Genomic DNA, 23,184 nt, shown 5'->3' with positions numbered 1-23,184 from the left:
TGCGTTTGCTGATGGACGTGTCTTGGAAGGCAGCTGGTTACCTTGGCCCTGTCCCAACCTCATGTTCTCCCCTCTGTCCTCCCACTCCCCAGCTTCTATTTTTCCCTCAAAAGAAAAAAATATCATAACCAGAGAGAAGCCCAAAGGCCCAACCAGAAAGAACCAGACCAGAAAGAGCCCTAGTTAGTCAGGAGAAATGCAAACCTTGCTGGCAGGAAATTGCCAGGACCTTCAGAGGCCGTTGTCTGCTTGCCAGTTAAGGAAAGGGGTCTGTGCGCTGAGGGCCACATGCAGACTTCTCTAGGCTGCCACCTTCCGAGTACGCAGGGTGAACCAGCACTTTCCTTGTCCTTTTTAATCGAGGCACAGCTTAAATATAATCAGGTGCGCTCACCTGGAAAGTGCCTTTGGCGAGTCATTGCTTGTGTGTACTGGGCCCCAGCACCTGGGGTCTGTCCTCCTTCCCAGCCGGCGCCCCTCCCCGCCACCTGTCACATGCCTGACTTCATCGCCATTACTCTGCTGCGCCTGAACCTCATATCCGTGGAGCCCCACACGTGTCCTCTCCCGTGTTGGCTTCTCCCACTTGGTGTCACATCTGTGATGCCGGTCCCCATGGTGGGCACAGCGGGCTGCCTTCCCGTTCCTGTGCAGATTCCACTGTGCTGCGTGCCCCGGCGTGCTGGCCCATGCCTCCCCAACACACAGCCGGTCGTCCCCGTTGTTTGGACACTGCGAATACGTCTCCACGTGCATTCTCTTGTGGGTGCTTCAGGGGCTCCGCTCTTCACCCGTGTCCCAGCACCCCAGGAGCCCCGTGCTGTGTGCGCAGTCGTGAAGGCCTCTGCCTCATGGATGGAGAAGCTGAGGCATGACATGTCTCTGCAGGTCATTCACAGTCCCAGAGTCGGGATTCCAGCCGGATCCATGTGCTGGAGAACCAAGCTCTTTGCAAACGGCGTAGCATTTCATCAGCAAAGTGGCTCTGGACCCACGGCTGCAGGCAGTTTGCTGGGGCAGGGCCACCTCCTCCTCCTTGGCAGGGGGGCAGCTGGCCTGTCCCCCACTCCCCTCATCCTCCCGTCCTTGTTCAAGCCCAGCTGGGTGCTCACAGCTGTGTCAAGTGTCCCAGTTCTCCCAGCTGCCAGGGAAAGTCCTGCAAATGCTGTGACAAATGACTGTAATCTGTGTGTTATGTGGAGCCTGATGCCAGCAGCAGGGAGGGAGGTGCTGCCTTTGGGGAACGCCATCCATGCCAAGGCTGTGATGTGTGTCCAGCCCTTGCCAGGCAGCCGGGCTGCTGACCCCTCCAGCTGAGCATGGCTGGAGGCTGGGCAGTTTCATTGGGGCCGACGGGCGGTGTGGCTGCCCTGGGGGATGTGGGCAATGAGGGGCAACACGCGGGATGCCGGTGCAGCCCCAGTGAACGTGAGCTGAGCTCCCTGTTCTCAGTTGTCCAGGTCCGGGACTCAGGACCCAAACACTTGGTCCCACAGCCCACTTACCTGAGTGCCTTATTTGGGACCCCGAGGCCAGGGCTCTTGGAGAATTCAGGATCCATGACACGTTGGAGTGTTAAATCAGCACTTCCGTGTGTCTGTGGCAGCCCCTTGGCGTCCTGGGCAGACGGGGTGATGAAGCTCCCTGGTTCTCACTGCAAACCGCTTGGGTGCACAGCCCTGGGTAGCCTCCCCAGCCATCAGGGATGCCTGCTGCCAAGTACGGGGCCGCAGGCTCAGGGGAGACCGGTGTGATTTGGAAATGGGATGAAGGGGTGTGGTGCCTGTCGCCCCCACCCGCGCGGCCTCAGGAGCACTGCCCCTCCAGGGAGTCGGGAGCAGAGTCCTCATGGCTCCAGGCTGCTGGGAGGTGGATGGATTTATCCACAAACAGTGCTCGGAGCCACCCAGCCGGGGGCCAGCACAGCGACACCTCCATAGGTGCACTGTGAGTGGGTGTGCACATGGGGTGCGCGCGCATGTGTGAGGTGGGTGCAGTGTGTCTGCTGTGTGCACAGCACGTGGTGCATGGTGAGATCCGCACAGCAGGTGCAGGTCTGAAGTCCAGGCCTGGCCCAGACCCAGTCTGCATGGCCCCGAGGCGGCTCGCAGCCCCCGAGAGTCCCAGTCCCCGGGGCTGCAGCAAACTGCCCAGCGTGGGGGAAGCCAGCGCCAGGTGGCCCTGGAGCTCAGCCACCACACCGCTCCAGCTTTCCTTTACTTGCGTCTCAATCCGGGGTTTGCTCTCGAATCTGGTTTGGGCGGAGCTGGGCAGGGAGAGCTCCTTGCGGTGGGTGGTGTCGGCCGGGGGCCCAGAAGCGGGCTGTGCCACCCGGGCGGGCCTGCTGTGTCCGGCTGCTCCGCGTGGCGCTCCCGGTCTGCAGCGGCTCCTGAAGTCGTCTGGGTGTGCCAGGTGGGGGGCACGGCACTTCTGTGGTCTAGTCTTGGCGGTCGCTTCCACCATATGTGACTGGCCGGTCACACAGTTTCCCCAGGCTTCAGTGGAGGGGACGCAGACCCCACACGTAGTGGTGTGTCGTGTGGAGGGGGCGCGCTGTGGTGGGCGACCTCGGGACACACAGTTGACACTGTGCCACTAGGCTTGCCCCTCTGGGCACCTCGTGGGTCCCCCCTCCTGCTGGGCACATACCACGGTGAACTGCCAGGAGCCTGTGGCCATTTCTGGCCTCAGGACCTTTTGGGCTAAGGATATTCGGTGGCATCCTTGTTAGCGGCAGTCTTGAAAGAAAATTTAAATATAGTTTTATAACATTTATATATAAGCATATATTTATTTTATGTAATTATATTTTATCATGTGTTTGTAATAAAAATCTCCATATCTGTAATATATGTTTATATTTTGTTTTTAAAAAACATTTATTTCAAACAATTGTATATTTATTCATTAATTTTACACAGTTTTTTGTATTTCGCATAGAACAATTTGTCTATAATTAATATAATCATGCTCATAAAGTAAACTATATTTATTTACATGTAAACATTCTCTAGAATTTCCCACCTTTGCCTGCAGTAGCGCGTTGCCTGCGCCAGAGGAGGGATCATAATCAGACTGGGGCTGTCTGCCTCAACGCCGGCTTTCCACAAGGAGCCTCGGGAGGAAGCCTTGTCTGGGGCTGCATTCCCGGGCTCTTTCTGGGGATGTTTCGGTACAAACGGGGAGAGTCACTGGCAGTGTAAAGGGAGCCGTTCGAAGGCCCGATACCTGGCATCTCCCCGCTGGTGGTTACTCCAGGTCAGGGTGGTCCAGAAAACCAAAGCAAGTGAAAGAATTTTGCGCAGGCTCATGGATTGCCTGACTGCCGGGGAGTGGACTGCCCAGCTTAATTTTTTAAAGAAGCCATGGGCATCTGGAGCTGGAAGGGGATGTGGAGACCAGGTCATCCCGTGTGTCTTCCATGGCGGCACGCAGAACCCCACGGATAGACGGAACAGCGGAGAGTTATACAACGTAAACACGCTAAGCTCTGATCTTTCTTAGGTGCCAAGTAAGCCAGAACATTTCCAGTCTTCAAACAAACATGGATGTATTTTGGAGTGGAATGTAAAATCTCCACAAATTTTTTGGATGAAACAGAGGACTTCAAAGCTATTCCACACTGGCTGCAGATTGGCTCAAGTGAAGGTCACAGACTCTCCCTCCCCTGCGCTCTGCGGTCCCGGCTTGCTCTCTGCGTGGAGTTCATGGGCAAAGCAGCACGCCGGTGGCAGTTCTTCGGGGAGCCCTCCACAACTCTAGTTCCTTGAACAGGAAGTGCTGAGAAACAGAGAAAGAGGGCACCAGGAGGGGTGGTTGTGCGCCTGTTTTCCTGGGGAGTTAGAGCTGCTCCCACAGCCGCCAGCAGCAGGTGGCCACCGGCTAGAAAGGGGCTGGCTGAGCTGCAGTGACCGGCAGGTGTAAGCACACACTGGCTTCCCAAGATGCGTTAATTTCTTCTTACTTCTTTAATGCAGCCACTACAAGAATGAGAGTTATTTATGTGAGTTGCATTGTATTTTTATTGGATGCATTGGTCTCCTAATGTAAAAGGCCATGGAACCCTGTCCTTCCTATTATATCTTGGATGACCCTTAGGTAAAGGTGGTCACTTCACTGACACGCAGCCAAACACTGGGCTCGCCCACCCCTACCTTTTGCTGACCCCATCCTGCTAGGAATTCCCACTTCTCTTGACCATTCGAAGCCAACCCATGCCTTACCCACAGCTTGAATCTCTTTACACCCAAGGTGTTCTCTGTCCTGCACCTTCCCACCCCACAGAGGATCTCTCCTTGGCAGTCTTACAAGCTTACTCTCTCGGTAGTTGATGTGATGAATCAGTAATTCACTCCCTGGTGATCGTTATTGTCTTTTCTTATGTGGTTATGTAACAGTGACATGATTTTTGTGGTGTCCTTGGGGCTGGTGCGGGGGGAGGGTTGCTCGAAGCCTGTTTGTTCGGGAGAGACCCAGAGGGGTCAGGTGCCTGCTTGGGCTCCCACTGAAGCCCGCAGGGAGGCCAGACCTGGCAGGGGAACCGGGAGGCCTGGCCTGCCATGCTTCCTCCCCACTCTCAGCCCATTTGCTGCCCAGGCTGGATTGCCCTGATTGCCCAGCACGGCCCAACGCCCTGCAGCAGAAACTACTGGCTGGCTACACCGCGGCCCCAGTGATGCTGCCTCTAGCTGTGAAGGCCAGAGGAGCCAGATACGTGCTTTCTCAGCCTCCGTTGAAGCTGGGAGTGCCAAGTGACGCCATCCTGGTCAATAAGCCAGAGGGAGGTCAGCAGAACCTTTCAGGGAAGAAATGTCTTCCTTGATAAAGGAAAGGAAGTCACGTGAAGGGTCATGTGAAGAGATTTTTTTTTTCACTGTTCTGGCCCTGCTGTGCTTTTTACCACTGAATATGGTTGAGGTGACTGGTGGTGCAGCAGCTATCTTGGGACCATGAGGTGATAATCTAAGGGAGAGAAGTTGAGGATGACAGAGCAGAAAGACAGGAAGGGTCTGGTGAGGATGGCATTTATTAATATTAAGCATTTCCACTTGTGTTGCTGAGAGAACCCCAGGGCCACTGACTTAGGGACTTTTCAAAATGTAGTACAACCACATGTTTGATTCATTAAACTGTCCTTAGCTGAGCATTCTGTCCCTTGCACCAGCATGCCTCCTGACGCGCTCCCCTTATTGTCCCAGAGAAAAGGAACTCATCCACCACCAAGACAGGCAGCATAAAGTAATGCTCCATGAAACCAGAAAGTGAGGGGTCTCACCTCCCCCCCAGCATCGGCCATTCTGACTTGAAGTCACGGCAGCCACGGCTTCTTGGTGGGCCTCATGGCACTCAGCCAGCAGTATCTCATTTAAGTGTGCCGACCTCTCTGAGAGGTGCTGCCTCTACTTGACAGAATGCCGTGGCGTGGAGTGGTGGCGTCACGTGTCCAGGCTGCTACTGAGCTGGAGGAGCCCAGCCCTGAGCAACTGGCCTCTTGAGCTTCCATGACCTGAGCTTCTTGGGTGTCTTTTGTTTCTAACAAGGCGGCTGCCATATAATCCCAGCATACTTCCTCCCAAGGAATTCCAATGAAACTGTGAAAAGGAAAGAGAGAGAGGAGATAGAAACAGAGCAGAGCTAATGTGCCATTTCTCACATGACACGCTTGTCACCCAGTCCCAGACAGGCTACCTACTGTTTATTTGGGGCTGCATCAAAGATGTCAGCGGTTGTAAGTTTTTCTTTCCTGCAGGTAGGCAGTTTCTAAATGGACAAATCACATTCTTGATCTGAAAATAACACATGAAAGACATAAAAAAGAAAAAATGTTCAGCAGGTTTATAATCTTTCCCTTATCCCAATAAACAAAGGGGGCAAGAATGTAGCAGCGAAGACAAGTCCACCAGCCTCCAAACATAAAACGCCCTCCTCAGAAAAGTTGAAAAGTGTTCGTGAAAAGGAACTTAGTTGTGCTCAGATTCAGTCTGGCCTGGGATAAACTTGTGGAATAAATCAGTCTTCTTGAGAGGGATGAGGTGCGTTTGTTCTTGCAGGAAATAAGCTAATCTTACAAGTATCTTTCACAATGTGTGGTCTCTGTAGAGAAACAGATAAACAACATGGAATCTCTCCAGCCAGTGGCTCAGCATGTCTTGCTGTTATTGGTACAGTTGGATGTCCCAGGGACTTATCTTCCCGAACATCATTGGTTCCAATTAGAATCATGAATGGATTTCTTTTAAACTCACAAGAGAGCCACGTGCGTAAAATACTAGAACCAGTTCAGTCTGTCAGTATTGCGGAATGAACAGAACTCGCTTCCAGACTTGGTTGGTGATGACAATAATATCAAGCATTTCCATGAGCTTCGTGCTAGGCATTGTGAAAGGCGCCGTGTCGCCCGTTACTTCCTCACGAGAGCCTCGTACGTCGGTTCCACTATCATCCCCATTCTACAGATGAAGAAACCGAAGTGTTAAGTCCTGCATGTGGGATCACACAGCCAGCACTGGGAGAACTCACGTTCAAGTTGAGGTCTGTCTGGCTGTTTCCCTAACTCTGATCTAGTCTGAAATGAGGTGTCTTTGGGTTCTCACAGGAGCAGACCCTGAGACAAGGATTTGGAAGTCTTTATTTCTCTTTATGGCAGATGGCAAGCAGTGAACTGAAACAGGGGCGCCATTTGCACTGCCAGTGCATGAGAGACCCAGGGACCCCACGTTTGCATGGCCGTCGACACCGTCAGTATTTTTGGATTTTAGCCACTCAGGAGGGTGTAACTTCAGTATTTCCTCAAACAAAAAATGCACTTTTTCATATGCTCATTGACCATTTACATTTTTGGTGACTTGCCTGTGCAAGGCTTTTGCTTATTTTTGAATTGAAAACATTGCCTTTTTCTTATCGATTTGTCAGGCTGTATATGAGTCCTTTCTCAGCCACCTGTGTACCTGTGTGGTAAATATCTCCTCCCACTTGTGGCTTTCTCTTCTACTTTTTAAATTGTTACCTTTTGATGAGCCCACGGTGTTTAATTTTGGGGAAGTTGATTTTTAATTGAATGAAGTTAGTTTGTGTCAGTCTCCTTCTTGCCCTGCTTAGGAAATCTTCCCCTCTCCGTTGATCTTTAAAGCATCCAGGCTTAAATGATTCTGCGTTTTCCCTGTGGACAGCGCAGCTGGCATTCCTGAGTGCAGCAGCTCGCTTATGCCAGCCTTTTTTTATGGCTTCTCAGTTCTGCCTTTCTTAGAGGAGGGGACCTGGGTCACACGCGGCTCTGGGAAAGAGGTGTGTGTCCGTGGATTCTGGCTGAGGGGGTGAGAGTCCCTCCCCTGGAAAGTAGAGCCTTTTGGATGAAAATTCTTTTGAAGGGAGATCTTGCTTCCGCTTCAGATATAAAAGTGGAAAGTAGTTAGGTTTCACTAGAAAAGTGTGTCTTTGAGCTACTGGAGTTTCCAGACACTGTGTCTCTTGTTTGTAAAATAAACGGTTGTAAGACGAAAGAAGAGGATGAATTTTAATGTGCTCGTTTGCTGGGAGAGCATTCTTTCATCGCCGTGCGAAAAACCGAAGGAGCAAACCCAGAGCTGCCGTGATGGGGACAGCGGCGGTGTGCAGACGGCAGCCCTCCCGAGCGCACTCCGCCGGCAGCTTTTCCAAGGACGGGAGACGTTTGCTCCCAGACAACCCAGAATCCCTCAGTCGCAGAGCTGAGGCAGCAGCACACGAACTGCCTCTGTTCTGACGGCAGAAGTGCTGGGGTCCCCCCTCCGTGACTGTGCCTGACCCTTCAAAAGAGAAAAAATAAGGAAGCAGGCCCTCTGTCTTCCCCGTCCCACCCCTTCTGTCCTTCCCTCTGGTTTTGTGCTCCCTGCTGGTCCCGTCCTCACTCAGCTACCTCCCCAGGCCCCGAGCTCTCGGCTTCCCCATCCTTAGAATGGGACAGTGGTGCTGTCATCGCTCAGGGCTGCCGAAGGACTTGTACCCATGCAGGCTCGGCGCAGGGCCTGGCGCGCGGAGGTGCCCGAGCAGTGTCTGTTCTTCCTGTTGTGTCGTCACTCCAGTAAAAGGGTGAAATCTTTCTGCCACATCTTTTCCAGATGCTTCTTTAAATTGTGCACTATAAATATTTGATTGGTTAGGAGTTGGTGTATCCTTTGCCTTAGAGTTTTGTGGCTAATCATGAGGCTGACATTTGACTTGGCTTCTTTCTGTTTGATTCTTGGAACTACTTTCTATCTATAGAAATGAGCCCAAGCCACCTGCTTATGAGACGCTTTCCAGCAATCAAACTGTCTTCCAAGAAAAACCAACTTCCAAAGATAGGAAAAGCGTTGAGAAGTGGCCAGGAAGTGGATGCAGACGGAAGTGTGTACAGGATTCCCGCTTAGCAATATAAGCTAGTAAGAAAAATGTCATCTCTTTTCAGCTTCATTTTGTGAAATGGTATATAAAAAGGGCAGTAAAAAAAAGGAAAATGAGAAAATTTGGCCAGGACATTCATGTGGTGCGTTTTATATCTGTGGACCCTCCTGAATATCAGCGTTAGTGTCTGCAGGTCACGGATGAGGAGACTGAACGGGGAGGTGGTGTGACTCACCGCAGGGCGGCGTGAGAAGCCGCCACACTGTGTTATGACTCATGTCAGTGCATCTAGAAGCTAGATTTTTGGTGTGAAAAGCCTTCTGACTCTCTAGAAGCTTCTGGGATCAGATGTGATCAGAGTGCAGCTCGTTCCTCGTCTGGGAGTTTCAGGGCTCTCCTTGGACTGGGGCAAGCCCAGAGGTCAGAGCTGGGGTCACGACGATCTCTGTGTGGGCTCACCTCATTGGGCTGATGGTGTCCTGATTTTCCCAGGGGAAACGTTTGCCCCCAGTTTTATTCCTTGCGGCTGGATCAGGCCAGCCGGACCCCTCATGGTCCAGGGTCAGACACTTTCCAAGACCTGTTGGTGACCACTGTCCATCCCCCTGCATACCAGGGCCAGCTGATGGGTGGGCATGGGAGGCAGGCTCATGAGTTAGAGCCCGACACGCTCATCGCTGGAGTCGGTGGGTCTTGCGCACAGCAGGACAGAGCACAGGGCAGAGCAGAAGACAGACCGGGCCTTGACGACGTCATTCGAGCCACTGGCACTGGAAGAGTTCAGGCCAAGCAGGTTGGGTTGGAGTCCCTGAGCTGAGGGTGGAAAGGACACCGGCAGAATCTCCTGGTACTCTGCATCCTGGAGTGATGGAACTATTGCAATCCAGCTTAAAGTGTTCAGATAATATGCTTTGGGGACTGTCCAGGCAGTGCACATGGGTGACCACCCCAGAGGTGAGCCCCCAGAGGCCTGGCAGTGACGGAGGGACAGCACAGGGCTTTGCCCCCTGTTCTGCTCTCTACTTCCTGGATGAGCATTGAGTCCCCAGTTTCTTCAGCTGTGAAAGAGACCACAGCACAGCCTGGAGGGGTCAGGAAGACTAGGTAAGGTACTGCCTGGGAAGGCCGTGCTCTGCGAGCTGCACACATGTCTGTGGGCTATAGCTGACTCCGGGTCTAATTGGCCCGATACTACTACTAATAAAATAACAGCAATAACAGCAACTCCAACGACTGATACCATCATTTAGCTCTCGCTGCATAACAAACTACCCTGGACATGGCAGCTTCAAACACCACCATTTATTTAACTCAGGATTCTGCAGCAGTTTGAGCTCAGTGGGAAGGCTCTTCTGGCCTGGCTAGGCTCATTCAGGCATCTGTGACTGTCTGCTGGACCAGTGGGGGCTAGCCGGTCTGGGTGAGGGGGCTCAGCATGGGGGGCCTCTCCTCCTGCCGCAGGCTAGCCGGGCCTGCCCATTCTGCTGCCTTCATTGGCTGGTGCAAGTTGGGGACCAGCCTGAATTCGAGGGTCAGGAAAAGAGACTCTACCTCGTGCTGGGAAGAGTGACACCTCATTGCCAAGGCCACGCAAACAGGGCCCATTTGTCAGCCTATTGCATTTGCTCTGTACGAGCTTTGTAGCAGGAGCTGTTTGACCCTCGTGGTACTTTCTCAGGCAGTTATGCTGCTGAGGCCGTGCGGGCTTCCTGTCAGCGCTTCGCTTCGCTGCCCTTCTCAGACATGGGCTCTTCACAGATGGAAGGTTTGCAGCAACCCTGCGTCCAGCCAGTCTGTCGGCGGCGTTTTTCAAACAGCGTTTCCTCACTTTCTATCTTTGTGTCACGTTTTGGTAATCCTTGCATTATTTCAAACCTTTTCATTATTATTACACTGGTTGTGGTGATCTGGGATCAGGGACTGTGACTTCCTGACAGTTCGGATGATGGTCAGCATTTTTAAGCAATGAAGGATTTTTAATTAAGGCATGTACATTGCTTTTTTAGACGTGACACTACTGCACACTTAATGGACTATGTACAGTGTGAACATAACTTTTCCGTGCACTGGGCAGCCAAACTCACGTGACTCACCGTTGTTGTGACACATGCTTTGGGGCGGTGCTGGGACTGACCCCGCGATATCTCCACGGTCTGCCTGTACCACCTTCCCCATGCATGTGGAGCACGGTGTGACTTTGAGTGAGCCTGGGGAAGGTGGGGCCAGATGTGAGCTCTATTTTAATGACCTCTAACCCATGGCATCCTCTGAATGACCAGAAGAGATGCTGGCAGCAGCCGCAGTCGGCTGGGGTCCTGCTGGGAATCCCCACAACAAAGTTCCCCGTGCTGGGACAGTCGCCACTTTCTAGCAGGAGAGCGGAGGCACCAGCGGGGCAAGTGCCAAGGGGGGGGCACACATCTAGGTCGCTCGCGTGGAGTGTCTTCTGTTTGCTCTTGGGGTGTGGCCTGGAGCTCCCACCCTGCCCCGTGTCCCGGGGGGCTCTGCCTGTAGAAAAGGGCTGCACTGGTGGCTGCGTTCAGCCTGGGTCCAGCCAGCGGGAGGCATGGCGGGGCGGTGGTGGAGGAGGGAGGGGACAGTGTTTGTCCCCTAAGCCTTCCTCCTATAAATACCCGCCCACGGCCATGCTCTGGCCACGCGACCACTCTCCTGCCCCTCCTCTGCGTCTGGGGCCTGCGCCCTCTCCTCCCACTGCGGCCCCGGGGTGGTAGCCCACCCGCTACCCCGGGACCTCCGTGCTGTCCCTCCTTGACTTTCTTAACTTCTGCTTATGCCTGGCAGTCCCTTTGTTAAGCTTGCCTCAGATTACCTCCTTTTAATGTGCCGTTTGATTTTTGTTGGGACCCTGAGAGAAATACCGCCTGGCTCAGCGCTCTCTGTATTTAATATTTATGAGAAAGATGAGAAGACTGGCATACTAATGACAAAGGTAGCTGGTACCCGAAGCCCAGCTCCGTGAATGGTCAAATCAAAGGTCTAAGAGGGAAATGAGACAAAATGAGGCTGTCCCCATGCTGGCCAGAGGCAGGAGGGCCTGCTTCTGTCTGGATGGCCACCAGGCATTTCTGGGTTATTTCCAAAGAGCTTGGATAGCTTTTTAATTAATTCGCCTTGAAATTAACATACTCTAGTTTTTCTTGAGCCAGGCCCCGGCTTTCCAGCATATCCTGTTGCAAGGACGTGCCTCCATCGGGCCATCGGGCAGGGCGGACGTGGTCCTGGAGCCTGGAAAGCGAGCGGGGTATTCATATACGGGTGTTTTATGTTCTCTCTTGCACGGAACTCCAGGTATACGTTTGTAAGCGGCGTTTTCCAGAGGGGCAGCCAGTACCTCCCGAGGGCGCTGGGAGTGTGGCACAGCTCCTCTGCCTCCAAGCGATGAGCGGCAGCCGTGCTGGCAGGAGGGCAGAGGGGAGAGGCCTGGGTCCCAGTCCAGGCTCCGCCACCTACCAGCTGGGTGACCACGGGCATGTTATTCAGCCTCTTTGAACCTCAGTTTCCTCACCTGCAAGAAGCCGAGGGCTCGCAGGCAAGGAGAGCAGAGCTCCAGCATCCTCAGGCGCTCTCTGCACTCCAGCAGCCATGTTGTCCGCTGGGTGCTCCCAGGTTGGGGTCTCAGCAGCCCTGGGGGATCCCCAGACTCTCAGATCTGTACTTGTTCTGGAAGGCATGGGAATAGTTAAAGGGCTGCCCGTGGAACTGGACCTCCTTGTGGAAATGGTCAAGAAGTCTAATTTGCAGAATGGCTGAGAGGCTGTCTCGTGGGAAGATGTGCTCAAACCTGGGTTCAAATCCTGACTCTGTCTCTTGTTAGCTAAGTACCGGTGGGGGTGGTGTCCTCACCCTCTGCTGCCCTCCCTCCTGGCCTGTGGCGTGGGGCTGGGTTCCAGGGGGTCAGTGAGATGCCGTGTGCACAGAGCCTCAGCTGTGCCTCACCCATAAGGTGCTAGGAGCAGGTGGCAGAGAGCTGAGGGTGGGAAATGCGGCCTCTGCCTTTAGGGGAAGAAAGGCGTTTTATCAATGGAACAAATGGCTGATGAATTACAATTTTTAATAGGGTTAAGAAAGACACAAATAAGACAAAATCAGGAGAATTAAGGGAAGGCTCCTTATTCAGGAGGGGGCAGGAAAAGAAGTGGCATTGAAGGAGGAGGTGGTATTAGTCCAGGTGATGGGGGCTGCTCTGCGATAAGCCCCCCCACCGCCCGGCGCCCAGCGCGGAGGTGCCTGCTCCTGGCCCGGGGACCGCGGCTGAGGATTCGGCAGGTCTCGTCCATGCGGCGGTGCAGGAACACAGGCTCCTTTGATCTTGGGCTCAACCAAAATAACAACAGTAAAGAGTTCAGTAAGGTTGCAGAATACAGGGTCAATATACAAAACCCAACTGTGCGTTTATACTCCAGCACTGAAAAATCTGAAAGTGAAATTAAGGAAATGATTCCACTGACGAGAGCATCAAAAAGAATAAAAGTACTAGGAACAAAGTTAACTAAGGAAGTGCCAAACTTACACTATGAAAACTCTAGAACATTGTTGAATGTTATTAAAGAGGACCTAAATAAAGGGGCCAGCTCCTGTGTCCCTGTCCTGAACACGTGCAATAATGTGGAATAACGTGTTATATGGATAACTTGGGGGGTAGTTGGTGATATGGTATCTGATCATATGCATATGATGAATATGGATAAAAACTCCTGAGATCATAGGACAGCTCATAGGGGACAGGTTCAGTGATACTATATTTAAGTATATATATTAACATATAACAATTCTATCTATATATGAAAGCTTCTTCCTACATCATAGGATAGCTGGGGTTCAGTGATGCACTTTGTAAATATGACTATATATATATTGTGTGTATGTGTATGAAAACGATTTCCTAGATTGCAGGATAGCAGGCGTTCAGTGATCCAGTGGATCCAGTGTGTTTCTGAATATACGTCTACGGTGTAGGTGTGTGAAAACCACTTCCAGATCTCAGAGAGCTGAGGGGCTCGGCGATACCTGGGCACACCCACACGTATGCAGGTCTATACGATGTGTAACTGAAGCATTCATCGTTTCTTTCCAGTGCAAGTTTCCCCCTCCCTGAATATCTGATTGTTTTAATAATAGTTGACATTGATTAAGGGCTGACTATATGTTAGTTACTCTCCCAAGCTTTTTACACTGTTATCCCTTTTAATCTTTCCAAAAACCTTTGCAGTTTCCCTCATAGCTCCCAAAGGCTCACAGAGGACAGGTAAGGCGCCCCAGGTCACATGGCTAGTTACTGGCAGAGCTGAGACTGGGAGGAAGCTCGTCTGACTTGCAGGCTCCTGGCACCGGCTGAAGGGGTAGAATATTGTCTCTGTGTGCGTGTTCCCGGCTGGGGCCCCAGGGCGAGGGACGTGCTGGCTGCCTTTGCCGCATGGGGCATGGAACCTTCACACAGCCCCAGCTATCCTCACGGGCACGTTATCAGGCTGGGCTGACGTCTATGACTGTGAAGGCAGCGGTGGCACCAGGCTGGGCTCCTGACCTCTGGAGACGCTCCGGAGCAGCCTGAAGGGCACTGTCTTCCTGGGGCCACCGGAGGCCTGAGTTCTCCCCTGGGGCACCCGTGCCTGGGAAATGCTTTCTGTGAGCTTCCCAGAGACCACCATCTTCACACAGCCTGTGTGTGCAGGGAGCTGTGTTAAAACAAAAAAGGTGGGACCCAAACTCCAAACAGACATGGACGGGGTGCAGTCTTGTCTGCTTCCTGGTTTTCCTTCCTGTGGGTTAAACTCAGGGAGAGCGGGTCCTGACAGCTTCCCGGGGTCCTGCCAGAGTGGGCAGGGGCGGGACTGCGCACCAGCTCCTCCGTGTCGGGGTGTCTCGCAGTGCAGCCTGCCCTGCCGGCGAGCCACAGCCCCGGGGGCAGAGATGCTGGCTGTGAACCTGGCGCCGCCACTGAGGGGTTGGTAGCCTGCAAACCTCACAGCTGTGAACCTCCGTGCTTAACTGTGACATGGGGCTAATCGCAATCTTTCCGCCATGTGACAGCTGTCGGGAACGTGTAAGTGAAATCTAATGTGTTCTAAGAGGTTGGCACATGGCTATCTGCTTAGTAAATGCCTTTCCTTCTAAGTGTTTAACCGATGTGCAAGAATAAATATAAACAAACCCCGGAGAGTGGGCCAGCGTCTCTGTGCTCCAGAGCAGGCTGTGTGGCACACTGGGCAAGACACCCATTTTGCATAGTTTTAGCAGCCATCAAAGATTTCTGCCTGAGTTTTCTCTAAATAGACTCACTTTTTGCTTAATTAATTATTTTAAGAGGAAATACCACACCTCTGCCACAAATGGAACACTAGGATCATTTTTTTCTTAACAACAACAGAAAAGATAATAAAACACAAAGAAAGAAGTCAGCTACCATTGCTAACTTCTTCTGACTCTGAGCTGAGGCTCGCTCTCTGCTGGAAAGGAGAAATTAGCATGGGTGTGAGAGTTAGGAGGGACCCGTTAGCACCCAGCAAAGACTCTGTCCCTGTTACCCCCCAACAGCGAACCAGTAAGTGGGTGCACCGCAGCACCAAGAGACAAAGGTGAGGGCTCCTCCCTGAGACACCCCAAAGATGCCACTCATGCCCATGTCCATCAGCGAAGAGAGACCCCCACCCCATTAGGAGATGGCAGGTGACCAGGAGGCTGCAACACCCAGAAATGGCTTTACACGGAGGTGTTTGTGCCAGACTTCCTACATTTCATCTTAAGTCCCATCAACTTCAAACTCCTGTTTCTGCCAAGTGGAGCAATTCTGGGGAAGAGTGTGGTCGTCCGCTCCACCTCCTACCCCACGGCACACTTGAGAAGCACTTGATTCCAGCAGATTCTGGCTTCAAGGGCCAGGCTCCTGCTCGCTGCCCTCCTCGTCCGCTTCAGTCTGCATGAACTCTGGACTTGATTGCCACTTTTGCCTGCCCTGTTTTACTCCTTCTCGGTATAACCTGGGTGCCATGACTTGTTTGTTTTCCAACTTCGGTGACTTAGTGCTCATAAAACATGCTAACCCTGCAGCCTCGGTCTGTAACCCAGGAGTGGCTCATTTTCTTCCAGTAAAATCTCTCCCAGGGTATGAAGCAAATCTTTAAAACAGAGCTGCCCTGTTGGAGGTAAGGAGCCTTCAGCCCACACGCCCGTTCTTCCATTCCCTGTGGGGTGACCTCTAGTCATGCCACAGCATGGCAAGCACTGTGTAAGAAGAACCCTTTTTGAGAAGCACTGTTCTAGAACACAATGGCAACCACATCCTAGAACCAAAGGGGGTGCGCTCGGGAGGGCGGCATCGGTAAATTCCAGCGTGCAGAGAGAGACACTGCGTTCTGCAACACAGCCGTTTTGCATGGTTTTAGCAGCCTGGGTGCTAACGGGTCCCTCCTAACTCTCACACCCACGCTGATTTCTCCTTTCCAGCAGAGAGCGAGCCTCAGCTCAGTCAGAAGAAGTTAGCAATGGTAGCTGACTTCTTTCATTGTGTTTCTATTATCTTTTTTTGTTGTTGTTAAGAAAAAAAATGATCCTAGTGTTCCATTTATGGCAGAGGTGTGGTATTTCCTCTTAAAATAATTAATTAAGCAAAAAGTGAGTCTATTTAGAGAAAACTCAGGCAGAAATCTTTGATGGCTGCTAAAACAATGCAAAATGGGTGAGTTTGCTGGGAACAGGCTTAGCATGCATGCCTGCAGATTACTTTTTAGTTACCAAGGAAGAAAAAGGTGCCAGCACTGGAGAGCCCTCGGGGACCCCGCCTGAACCCCAGGAGCAAAATCCCCACCAGCATTAATGGGCCCAACGACACTGCAGGCACCTGACACGTGTCCTGTGCGGGACACGGTGTTGCCTCTGGGGCATTCCTCCCACAACGCACAGCCTGAATCTAATGAGGAGACCTCAGACTGACCCAAGTGGAGGGGAGAGTTCTGCAGGACAGTCGTCCTGGACCCTCCCAAAGTGACAGCGTCATGAGAAACAAGGTGGAGGGACGCCCGTGGTCACAGGAGGCTGTAGGGAGGCTGCAGGGATGAGGCTGCAGGGAGACTGCAGGAGGCTGTAGGGAGGCTGCAGGAGGCTGCAGAGAGGCTGCAGGAGGCTGCAGGGAGGAGGCTGCAGGGAGACTGCAGGAGGCTGCAGGGAGGCTGTAGTGAGGCTGCAGGGAGGAGGCTGCAGGAGGCTGCAGGGAGGAGGCTGTAGGGAGGCTGCAGGGAGGAGGCTGCAGGAGGCTGCAGGGAGGAGGCTGCAGGGCGTCTGCAGGGAGGAGGCTGCAGGGAGACTGCAGGGAGGCTGCAGGGAGTCTGCAGGGAGGAGGCTGCAGGGAGGCTGCAGGGAGGAGGCTGCAGGGAGACTGCAGGGAGGCTGAGGAGGCTGCAGGGAGTCTGCAGGGAGGAGGCTGCAGGAGGCTGCAGGGAGGAGGCTGCAGGGAGGCTGCAGGGAGGTGAGGCACCGGCCTGGGCAGAAGCGGGGCGGGTGGGGATGTCTGGATGTGAACCGAGTCTTCTGTGAGAGCTGTGACAGCGTTCTGAGGTTCGTGGCTGTTCGTGGTTCCGTGAGGTACACTGAGGGCCGCGCCCGCAGACTCCTCAGAAAGCTCAGTGATGATGAGTGACGTTCAAGCGAATGCGAGAGAGAGAGAGAGAGAGAGAGAGAGTGTGTGTGTGTGAGGGACTGTGTTTGCATGTGTGTGTGTGAGGGACTGCGCACGTGTGTGTGTGCACATGTATGTGAGGGTCTGTGTGTGTGTGCTTGTGTGAGGGCCCGTGTGTGCGTTTGCGTGTGTGTGAGGGAGAGAGGGACGCTCCGACGGCAACATGGTAGTAGGTGAATCGAGCGAGGGATACATGGTTGTTCCCTTTCCTTACAAGTTTTCTGTGGGTTTGACATTTTCCAAAATAAATTCCTCTCTAAAGACAGACAGCTGGTAACAATGCGCGGGTGGTGGTGCTCACAGCAAGTGGTCCACGCCCGAGCCCCGGGGGGCGGGAACCTGCAGCGCTCAGCGCTTGCCATACCCACAGGCCTGCGAACACGTCTGTGCACTCCATCCACTGAGCACAGCATGTGTGTGATTTATCAGGGAAACAAAACAAACCCCCAGACTCACCAGGTATTGTACAGGGGCCATCAATGTGCAGGTTCCTCTCATAAACAGCTCATGAAAACACGTTTTGATTTCCTCCTTCACCAAATGCCCCTGACCTTAAAAATCACTCTGAGCTGACTCTTTCCCGCGTCCTTCCCCCCATCTTCCTCCAGCGAGGTTTACTTGTGAGTGAGTCTGTTTGGTTCTTGCCAGCTCACAGTCGAGTTTCTCCAAGTGCCCATTGTTCCTGCCAGTTGCCTAACGGTTATTTCTTGTGCAGGATAAGCAGCCCCCTGAGACAGCTGTTTAGTTTCCAAGGGGGTCCTGGTGAAACGCAGGGAGCTCCGGCCACAGCCTGCAACCTTTGACAGCCAGGCAGCCCCAGAGCAAAATAAAACCTGTGTCGGGCCTCGAACGAAGCCTGAACACAATATCCTCTACAGTAAGAGCCCCCGGCAACAGTCCTTTCTGCTCCCACATCTGGCAGTGAGACTGGCTGACCCTGCGGGGCACCCTGATCCTGGGACATGCCAGCTTGCAGGACCGGCTGCATATTCGGAGCCACCTTAGTTGGGGCCCGGGTGATCAGGGCTGTAGACCAAGGGAGGCTAGGCAGCATCGGCCGCTCAGCTGCACCCACCAGCTGCTGCTCTTCCCCCAGCCCTGCCCCCTTACCCTCCAAGCCCCTCTTCAGGGGAGAGGCCGGCTGAGTGGTCGCTCCCCGGGGAGCTGGGGAAAGGGTGCGCTCTGCACCTGCTCTCAGGTGATTGATGATCGATGTGTGGGGGGAGCTAGGAGTCTGGGGGGTCTGCATCCAGGAGAGCAGCTTCTCTTTCTCAGCAGAGTTTGCCAAGGAAAGGGGGCTTGCAGCTTCTCCAGGACTACTTAGTCACTTGCTCTGTGCCCCTGGGCAAGCCTGCGGCCTGCTCCAGCCTCTGAAAGCTAGTGGGGTTCAACTGGACTGATGGCTGGTCCAGCTGTGTGTCCCGCGGAGCAGGAGTGATGCCATGTGATGGGAAAACACGAGTCACAGCGGGCTGCTGTGGGAGCAGGGGGCACGCACAGGACCCAGAGCCTGCTGGGAGGTGCTTGGCTCTGGAGAGTTCTAAGGGAGCCCACTTCCACGGAACTGAATTGCCTGTCTCCTCTTCTTTTCATTCTCCCACCTCCGCTCTCACAGTGCGCTTCTCCCACCCTATTAAAGAAACGCATGGCATCTTCCTCTGATAAATTACCCTGTGGCGTAGGACAAAGGGGGCTCTGTGAGTGCTTGATCTCCAAGGGTGGTTCAGGAGAGCAGAGCAAACAGAGCTTTCCTAGGATATTTTTAAGCCTTATTTTATCCAAGTGACAAAATCAAGGTCAGGCTGTATCCCTTGCCCGGCTGCCCATCCACCCACCGTCCATCCTTCTACATTCCTATTTGACTAGTCTTCCATCTACTACCTTAGAATTCGAATTGCAATATAAGGAGATTGTCCTTCAAGGCATCTAGTAACACATTTGACTGGACAAGAGGAAAACAACTTTTTTCCAGTTGCAAAGCACAGTGATTTGGGGCATTGGCCTGCCGAGGACTAGCTGTCTGCCTAGGTCGCACGGCAGGCACTTCTCATGAGCCGAGTTGGCTCCATAACTGCGCAGCTCCAAGGTTTGGATGAATATCTGTAGTATGTGCTGTGCTGAAAAGTATAACCACTCAAACTCCTGATGAAAAACTCAGAATGGAAAGTTTGCACCCCTGCCTGCAGGTGCTGGAGCAACAGCTGTAGGTGCAGGTTGAACACAAGTGTTTTTTGGTGACTCAAATGCCACTAGAAGGGTTGTCATTGGTAATGTTCTTTTCTGATATGGTGGTCACCTTGAGAAAGTTCTGGACAAGCATAATAGTCTTCCCTCAGCGTACACATTAGTCACATTCCTGAGAAACTTCATGCATATTGAAATGTTTTATGTATGCATGAAACAGAGTCACGTGGACTCAGATAATTATGAATCGGGTTTTAACGTTTATGACTGGCCAGGTGCATTTGAAAATCTTGATGGATACAGGTCGATTTATCAGTGCAAAGCTGCTCAATTTGGAGGCAGTTTGTTTTACAACAGTAAGAACTAAAACACATGGCATGGGATGGTTCTGAAGTAGAAGGTGGTCAAAACAACTGGAAGCCTCTGGATGCCTTTGTCAGGTGGGTAAAAGGAGAGCACAGAGAGGTCACGCCAGCTGCCCCCTGGGCACGGCGCATGGCAGTGGAGCCAGTGCCCCAAGCTGTGCTTCTCCCCGGCACCCTTCTCAGACTCCAGCGCCCAGGGTGCCCCTGGGGTCTGATCCACATGCACATTCTGATTCCCCGTGTCTGGGGAGCCTGCAGGCCTGCATATCTAACAACCTCCCACTGAAGTTTATGTTCCATGGAACCATCTTCCTGCCCCTTCTAGGGAAACCTGTGCCCAGCACAAAGCTGGCTTTCTTTGGTGTTGTGGAACCCACTTTAATTTTTCCAGTTTTGTTGAGATGTAACTGACACACGGCATTGTGTGGGTTTAAGGTGCACAGCATGACAGTTCGGTACACATGTGCATGTGAAGAGCTCACAGTAGGGCTGGCGCACGTCCCCTCCATCGTGGGGTTGCCATCTCCCTTCTGTGGTGAGAAAGTTCAGGATCAGTGCTCTCAGCTGCATTCACATATGTGACACGGTATCATCAGCTATAGTTACCAGGCTGCAGGTACATCCCGGACTTAATCCCATCATCTGGGAGTTTGTGCCTTGGACCAGCATCTCCCATCTGCTTCCCTCCAGCCCCTGGCAGCCCCCATTCTGCTCCCTGTTCCCAGAGTTCAGGCAAAACCCACCCCCTGGGGAGCCCAGGCCACTGAGGGACACTTTTCACACAGCCCGTGCATTCCACCACGAACCGGAGTTGCTGCGCTTCATGCCGGCTGCGGGCGAGTTAGTCAGACCTGCTGTTCTCGGTCAGATTGGCCACGCAGGCGAAGTGAGCCTCCCTGAGACTGAGAGAAGGACGCTGTGACTACAGTCAGCTGCGGGTGTTCAGGTCACTGCGCAGGTGCCCCCGACCGGATCCGTGTGCCTGCTCAGGCTCTGTCCCCAAGGGCCGCGCTATTTGTGCGCAGGAGGCAGGAGCCTGGGACGTTGCTGGGGGATTTGGGATGTGGGCTGGGGGTTTGCTGTGTCCCCCACATGTAGTGCCAGCCAGGAAAGAGCCTCGTGCTGTGACTGTGTGCACTCTGCTGGCCCTCCAACAGTGCTGCGCCGCGTTCCGTCCAGGTGAGGACGCATTTCAGAAGGGAGTCTGGCCCGGCCCTGTTCCTGACAAGGGCCTTCCTTGAGGTGAGGGGCTGGTCAAGAGACAATCCCGATGTGGAGAAACCACTCATAATGTTATTATCCAAAGAAACCGGCTGTTACCCCTTTGATGCAGTGCCTGATATTTTCACAATTGCTGGTGCGTAAGCACACACACAGCTGTATGCCCTTATAAAACTGGGACCATGCTAAATGCAGTTGTTCCATACTTTGACTTAATATTTTGTTCGTTTTCTATTGATTCCTTATGGGAAAACTTGGCTTTTAATATCTGCATGGTCTCCATCATCTCGATTTTCCAGAATATTACTATTTCACTAATGATATGGGCATGTAGGTGGCTTCTCAATTATTGCTCTTAAGATCAGCAATAGAGATATGTTAGTCCCCTAGCATAAATGTTGTATTTGGCATGTAGTAAGTATACTCAGTTATTTATGAATTAATGAATGATGGATGAGTAAATGAGTGTCCTTAGGATGGGTCCTTGATATAGACTTTCTTGTTCCAGAGGGGGTGGTCCACACCTCTGGTTTTTCCATGAAGTCCCTGTTGTCCTGGTAGACTCAGTAATAGCACTCCCTTTCACTCTCTAAATGTCCTGATTTGGAGGATAGATTGTAAGGTCACCCCAAGCAACTGGTATGAATCTTTTTGAGGTTCTTGATACATGTTGCTGAATTGCTATCAGGATGTGTGGCACCAGTTTACACCTGACCTGTCACCGATTCCTAAGGAGAGGGCTGATGAAAGGTGTCCTGATGAGCGATTTGGGGACTGGAACTGACCTAGCAGATGTGGAGCTAGCTTTGTGAAACTCGGAAATGTCTTACATCCACATCCCCCTAAATCCTCATGTTCTTAGAATCCACATTGGTCACACGTTGAACTCGTTATTTATTATTTATCAAGCATTTTAATAAAAAATACTCATTGTAATGATTCAAGTTTTTGGAGGGAAGCAATCATGATCCTGAAGCTATTTGGGTTTGAATTCCGACTCTGTCGCTTGCTCTGAGCTGTGAAGCTTTGAATGAGTCCATGAGTGAGTCTCAAGTTTCTTTCTCTGCAAAATGGAAATAGATATATCCTCATTTCAGAAAGTCACGAGATTAGACAACAGCGTGCAAACCAGGAAAGATGGTTGATTTCAGACCATCCAAATTCAGTCTTCTGCCTACTGAGCCCCTCACCTCACCTATTTAGCAGCACCTCGTCCTCTTATTTTCCATATCCACATTGACTTTTCCTTCTTACAACATTCCAACTTGGCCCCGAGCTGCAAGGAGCTGCCCTGCTGGGTTAGCTGGTTGGAGGACTAGTTAGATGCATGAGTAGTGAAGGTCTCTGTGCTTCAAAATGCATCCCTGTCTGAACCCCAGCCCTTGCGAGGGTTAGCCCGGAGAGTTTTGGCCAGAGGACTGCTTGATTAAGAACACGAATGCCTAGGAGGTTGTGGGCGTGGCAACACTGTGATGGACAATAAAATGTCACTTTTAGGGAGTGTGGTAACTCCCGTTTCCTCATCTTAGCGAGGCAGCAGTCTTGGGAAACAGAGTTTACTCATGATTAACTGGAGATGTGGGTTTTGAGATGGTCCCTTGGCTGGCTTTCAAATACTGGAGGACAGGGCAGTTGCTGGTGCCCAGAGGCCGGCTCTGGCGGTGGCGTCTGTGGGTGGGGAAGGCTGGTGAGCTGACTCTCCCTCCCCGCCCAGGGGGCCACAGGAAGTATGCCAGGGGAATGTGACTGTTCTGTGTTGGCTGTAGGCTCTCGTTGTTTGGTCTGTGTTGGCCGCAGGAGCCTTCATTAAAGCTGAGCTGCTTGGGGGCTCTGAAGTCAGTTGCAGGTCATGCCCAAGGCAGCGAACACACATTCCCCTGAGACTTAGGTGCCAGCCTCCTGAGAGGCGATTTCCTGGGGCAGTCACACACAGCTGTGTGCACAAATGAGTGTGCCTTTTTGATCACAATATCTGTCTTGCACAATTGATGGCTTAGCTTCCCCTCACTGGCCTGAAGCTGTTCCCAAGGGGACCTGTGAGGTCATTTATTGCTGAGTTATACAGACTCCCACAGCCCTGGAAGTGACCATCCACTCCCTCCTGGAAAGTAGGATTTCCCTGTGACTTCTGAACCCATGGAACCTGGCCAGGCTCCTTGGCTCTTGGTGGAATCCAGGCCTTTGGAACTGGGACCAGTGATGGAATTCACCTTGAAGCAGGCGTGGAATACTTGCCTGGCTCAAAGACGAGTGCTTGAAGAGATCTCAGTACAGCCCAGAAACAGGCATTGAGACAATTTAAGTGAAACGGATTGAACCATGGTTTTGAATATCTCTTGGAGACCATCATGGCATTGAATT

The 23,184-nt window shown here is 52.5% G+C and overlaps 1 long non-coding RNA gene across 1 annotated transcript in view; it reads left to right on the top strand.

The window, feature by feature from the left end:
• LOC140847144 (uncharacterized) overlaps window positions 1-23,184 on the top strand; it is a 124,873-nt gene that overhangs the window by 100,716 nt on the left and 973 nt on the right. The window lies entirely within an intron of this gene.

Source organism: Manis javanica, chromosome 17, assembly GCF_040802235.1.
Source record: "Manis javanica isolate MJ-LG chromosome 17, MJ_LKY, whole genome shotgun sequence".
Taxonomy (NCBI): Eukaryota; Metazoa; Chordata; class Mammalia; order Pholidota; family Manidae; genus Manis; species Manis javanica.
The sequence above is the reverse complement of the archived record's forward strand: the minus strand, read 5'-3'. Positions and strand labels throughout refer to the sequence as shown.